Source organism: Mesocricetus auratus, unplaced genomic scaffold (assembly GCF_017639785.1).
Source record: "Mesocricetus auratus isolate SY011 unplaced genomic scaffold, BCM_Maur_2.0 Super-Scaffold_100019, whole genome shotgun sequence".
NCBI classification, from domain to species: Eukaryota; Metazoa; Chordata; class Mammalia; order Rodentia; family Cricetidae; genus Mesocricetus; species Mesocricetus auratus.
The window spans coordinates 15,654,956-15,660,955 of record NW_024429200.1 but is presented as its reverse complement, the minus strand read 5'-3'; the positions used below and the strand labels follow the sequence as shown (position 1 = coordinate 15,660,955).

At 39.3% G+C, this 6,000-nt stretch overlaps 1 long non-coding RNA gene across 1 annotated transcript in view; it reads right to left on the bottom strand.

The window, feature by feature from the left end:
* Positions 1–715: 715 nt before the first annotated feature.
* Positions 716–6,000, bottom strand: part of LOC110342434 — a 29,552-nt gene continuing 24,267 nt past the window's right edge. The window contains exons 3-4 of the long non-coding RNA XR_002384495.2: positions 4,648–4,911; positions 716–3,777 (exon numbers count right to left, since the gene is read on the bottom strand). This is a non-coding gene — a long non-coding RNA (uncharacterized LOC110342434). The remainder of the gene's footprint in view (positions 3,778–4,647; positions 4,912–6,000) is intronic.

Here is a 6,000-nt window from a genome sequence, read left to right as displayed (position 1 = left end):
TTAAATACACTGCCATTTGGGGGACTCTGAAGATGCAAACTACAGGAAGACCACTTCTTCCCAGATAGGCTTGGTACCAGGTTATATCTGCCCTTTCTTCATTTTTCTTCTATTTTCTCAAGATGGAGCAGGACTCTCACTGTTTCCAGAAAATGCTGTCACTAGTTCTTATTTCACTGTACTGGTGAAAGGCTTCTTCCTTTTCATGTGATTTTGGCAAGAGAGGTGTTGAGTAATTCACTGGAAATCTACATGAAAGAAATCAGACTGATACTGATGTTATTAACATAAACCTAAATTATATTTGGAGGTCCATCTTCATATATCTTCAACAACTGAATGGTAATTCTTTCAAAACCAACAAATGCTTGTGAGAAATCATCTTAACTGTCTTTTCCACATTTGCAAACACAGAACATACACATGTGAAAATGCTCTAAGTGATTCTGCTAGAATCAGACTGTGCAATAGGACCTTCACTGCTGTCCTGCAAGCACTCTGAGATTTCCATCTTCTTGCATTATAAATTTAACTGAAAATCTTCTGAAATACTTGTTCAAGGATCTCAGTGTAGTTGGTTCATAGTACCTGCTGACTGAGGCTAAGGAAAAATAGAAAAACTGGTCTTTGGCTATTTACTAAAATTACATTCCATTGAAGATATTGTTTTTCTCTAAATCTTCTTAAAATTTTTCAGGAGAAAGTCAAATTTCATTTGAAAAAACAAGCAAATAAACAAAAACACCAACCACAACAACAACAACAAAAACCTAAAAAATTACAAGCAAACATCAGTAATAAAGGTTGATTTCCCAGATCATGGGAACAGTGTTCTTGCCATCTTTGTATCCTGTTCAACATTAGTAAGAAAGAAACGCAGAGGCTCCCTACGGGCAGTAATTAGCACATGCCCAAGGGCTGGAAATGATTTCCATAGAGTCTTGCATCTCCAACCTTCCAGCTAAACAAGAGACAAAGATGCACTTGATTGCACCGCGTGTGCTTCCTTCCTTTCTCGGGTTCTACCTCATTTCTACCTTCCTAATTTTCTGTTCCTTGTCTCTATATTGTTTTTAGATCTTTTTTTTCTTCAGGTGATCTCTCAGTGTTTGTTGTCCTCTGGGTGACTTTTTCTAAGTATATTATCTGACATTTGCCATTTTTTTGTCCCCAGTGTTATCTGCCATTCCACTTGCAATTTCATTTTCTCTTCCTGACCAACACATAATAATTGTACGTGTCTACAGTATAAACCGTGATAATTTAGCTCACATCTGCAAGATGTAATGATCAAATCAAGATAATTAGCAGTTGCAGATGCTTATTATGTCTTCCTGTTTGGAGCCTTTGGACTCCTTTCTACTACTGCGTAAGATAAATGGGGAGTTGTTACAAACTATCATCACTATACTGTACTGTGGGACACATTTCTCCTGACAGAACCCTCGTCACCTATTATCTGACTTCCCTCTATACCTATTCTCTTTAGTCGTACATTCTGGGGCAGAGCAACTAATCAATTGGCAATGATTGCAAGTCTTTTTCATTATAGTATAAATGTAGTCTCACTCAGATGGACACATCCTGCTTCTTTGGCCCAGGGTATACTTGTTAGTTTTTATGCCAGCTGGACATGAGTCGGGGTTACCTGGTAAGAAGAGAAGGGGTCTTATTTGAAAATTATTTCATAGGAGTAGACCATAGGCAAGTCTCTAGAGCATTTTCTTGATTGAAGATTGATGCTGGATGGCCCAGCTTGCTGTGGGAGACACTTATCTTGCACAGGTGGTCATGGGTGATATAAGAGAGCATACTGAACAAGCCGTGAGTAAATAAGCTCATAGTGAGCACTCTTCTATGTCTACGGCCTCTGCATCTGCTCCTGCATCCAACTTTCTGCTTTGAGCTCTTTCCCTGACTTCCTTGGATACTGAACTATGATGTGAAAGTGTAAGCAAAATAAACCCTTTCTTCCTCAAACTGCTTAGTGTTATGATCTTTATAAAAGCAATGAAAACACCGAGACAACAGGGTAGCCTTCTTTTCTGCCTTAGTTCCCAATCATACCTCCATGATTATCTAAGACTAGGCTTTGCCTCATCCTGTATGACTTTAGTAGCCTAGGTAACACTCCTAACTCCTACTGCTCCCAGAAACTTTAAAAAGAGTTCTTACAGGAAGGGTTAATACCTTTTCTGACTCAAGGTTGACTTCCATGACAAAAACAAAGTTTTTCAAGATAGAAGTCCTAAATGGTTCTCCTCTTGAAACAACAACGATTGTAGAGTATAGTTTACTACCAAAGCTATTCTGAAATGCCTAGCCTATCTAGCATGAAAGACAGGAATATGGAATTTCAAATTAAAATAAAATTACGAACACAAGGAGGTAAGTGACTAAATTAGCTTTGATTAAAATGACTTACATAGTTAATGCCTGATTGCAGAACAGAACACAAAGTATCAAATCTTCAAAGACAAGGTGAGTGAAAAGGAAATACTCTGCCTAGAGCTAGATGAAGATTTTAAAGAAACTTGTCTGTCTAGAAGTTGGTGTCCCCCTGTACCATTATAAGCATTAGGAAATTTTTACATGAGTCTCTCACTTAAATTAACATTAATGTTGTATGAAGAAAATGTGGGTGGCGATTTTAAGCTAATATAATCTTGGCATTTGTTAAAAGGAAGGAACTGAAAGGCTAAATATTAAAGTCAATCAAAACCAGACTGACATGTCAACAAGTATCTGGGAAAGTTCACAGGGGCTCTCCTCCAGGTGAAGAGCTACAGTCAATTGAGGGCTGTTGAGAGAGGGAGAATTAGTTTTTTCCAGGGATATTAAACCTCTGATGGTTTATCCAATTTCAACGAGTCTGTCTTAAACAAATGTACAAAGTGATCAACACTAAACAGGAAATTTACTTGTGTGTGAAATGTGATGTGTGTGTGTGTGTGTGAAGTGTGATTGTGTGTGTGTGTGTGTGTGTGTGTGTGTGTGTGTGTGTGTGTGTATAACTATAACTAAATAAGAGTCTGCGAATTTGAGAGGCCATAGTGGAAAACATGGGAAGAGTTGTAGCAGGGAGATGAAGTCATGGGAATTATGCAAACAAAACAAAACATAAAAAACAGTACTCATAAATGAAATTGTAAAAATTAAATGTAAAAAAGCAAAGTCCATTGTGTAATGAAAGGGTCATAAAGACATCCATACCCAAAAGAAATGACTAAGTCCAGAGAGAAAGGAGACCATTAATAATGTGGAAGCTTAGGTGAGACAGTGAAGAAGCAAAAGGAGATACCCTGAGCTTCAGATGTCTAGGAAGAACAGTGGCCACACTGAAGACATGACAGCTAAAGGCTTTTCAGAACTGGTAAGGCACATTAGGATTTAGTCCCAGGGCTCCCAAGGTATCCCCAAAGCTATAAATGATAATTTCCTCAAAACACAATAAAACTTTTACAGATAAAGGGGCAGTGAGCTATTTAAGTGGCTAGAGGCCCATCAAACCTGTTGATCTGAGTTTGAGATCAGAGACCCTAAGATGGTTTGAATGAGACATTCCCATTTGTTGGTGCTGTTTGAGGAGTCTTAGGGGTACAATCTTGCTGGAGGAATTATGTTAATAGGGTCCAGCTGTGAGTTTCAAAAACCACTCACCATTCCGAGTTAAAGATGTCTGTTTACTGTTTGTGGTTTGAGATGGTAGTTCTCAGCTTCCAGCTCCAGTCACCATGTCTGCTGTGGGCTGTCTCCACCATTGTGATCTCTAACCCTCTGAAATCATAAATACAATGTAAACTTGCTTCTGTAAGTCACCTTGGTCATGGTGTTTTATCAGAGAAACAGAAAAACAACTAATACAGACACACATGGTGGAAGGAGAGAACAGAGTCCTCTGACATCCACAGGCATGCCATGACACACTCCCACATTTCAGGTAGACTGGGTCACTCTGGGTCTATTCAGAATGGCATGTCCTCTGTCTCACCTCTGACCTGTCAGCTCCTCTCCTCAAAAGAGTCTTTTGTTCTCTATCTTCTCCTGTCACTTTCCCAATCCTAAGCATCCTTTGTACTGCTTTTCCAATCACATGTCTCAGAAAGTTTCCCTTAACCTCCAGGTCTGACTTACTCCCAAGATCACTGCTTTGTACATCATCTCACAAACATCGCTGTAGACCTGGGCACCTCACTGAACTAAGATATGCAAAAACTGGGGTGGTATCTATTAAGAATCTGAATCATAGCCACTATTGAATAGATAACGAAATGTTTAAAATTAATGGAAAAGAGTTAGATGTAGATACATTAAATATTCATAGTCTCAAATTAGGATACTCACTATGAAACTAGTGTATTTCTTCAAGATGGAGCCCTATTCACCAACCTAGAGAGTTACTGGAAAAGTATTTAGAAAATTTGTATAGAATTTCTAATGTATATTACTTTAATTAAATATTTGAAAGGTACAAATTATGTACTTTAAAGAAGCTATGCACATGTAATCCCTACTCTCTGCATTGTAAATTGATTTCCTGATTTCACATCAACTTCTTTTTGAAGAGCTTCTTTCTTTGGCCTCAATGTAATGGAAGGTGACTTTCAGAGAGAGGAAAGTGGCTTCTCTCAAGCACCCACAACTCACCTGACAATGCATTATAGGTACTGTTAGCCTTCTATCATTTTCTGACAGGCTCTCTACCTTCAACAAAGCATCGGCTTTATATAAATGCAGTCAGTGCCACAGGCTTGTCTTCGTAAATCCTGGTTGCCAAATCTGCCCATGCCACGAATGTGTGAGTTGACCGAGAACGCTGGTATTCACTCCTTTGCAGGTCTCATCAGAAAAGTGGAAGGGTCAGATGATGGTAATTCTGTCTCCATCAAATGCCTATAAAAGGCTGGCAAACTGGGGGAACAGGAAAGTTAGTAAAAGAAAAATGTTAGGCTTTCATAACTGATGACACTTTGATAACACAGTCCTCGAAGACCATTCTGCCTTATCCAGCTCTTTGCAGCTGAGAGGAAAGCAGTCCTGCTGCTGGGGCAGACAGATGTATCTATCTGAAGAAAGCAGACTCATGAAGGCCTTGCCCTTTTATAGCACAAGAGAGCTGGCAAGGCATGTCTGTGTTGGTAGCTTCAACCCTGGGGACAGCAACAAGTAGAGGAATGTGTAATACAGAATATAAATTGCTGAGTCCAACTCTCAGTATTCTGATTCACTACGTGATATTTTGTTCATTTTTCTTTGTATTCTTGTTGCTGTTGTTTTGAGATAAGGGCTTGCTGCATAGCTCAGGTAACCTTGAACTCACTGCAACCATCTGAGCATTCCAGGGCTTCAGATTATAAACTGTTGTTTGACTTTTCCTGGGGAGATGCAAACATGTGTCTATTTATCCCAACAGAGCATCGAGGACATAAATGATTCATGGAGCTTCCTTACTGGAACATGGGTGACTCAAAGAAGAGCTACATTACCAAAAGCCCACCAGGGCACAGTGGCAACTCACAAAACCTTGAGAGTCAAGTTCAAATCTCTAGAATTCACATAAAAACCAGGTTGTAATTGTGCTCATTTATAACCCCAGCACTGTCTGAGGTGGAGACAGGAGGCTTGCTAGCTACCAGATTAGCTACAGATTCATTGAAAGCCTTTCTTAGAGGAAGTAAAAGTGAATATTGATAAAGGAGAACCCCCAGCACTTTCATTGGTTTCTGTGAACACACGGGAGCTGACATCTGTACACACGTGTATATACAAGGCACATATTACACTTGTACACAGACACACAACAAATACACATACACCTGTACACACATACATAAGACTATGTGCACCTATATATTTATCCATACTTCTGGTTTTGATGCCTCCCTGTAGGTCTGACTTTTCAAGTTTTAAGGATTCCCAACACTCAGCAAACTCCTTCAGATTTCTTTGTGCTTCTGGTCTGCTAGCAGCGGATCATCAGCTGTTATTATTTGAAAATTC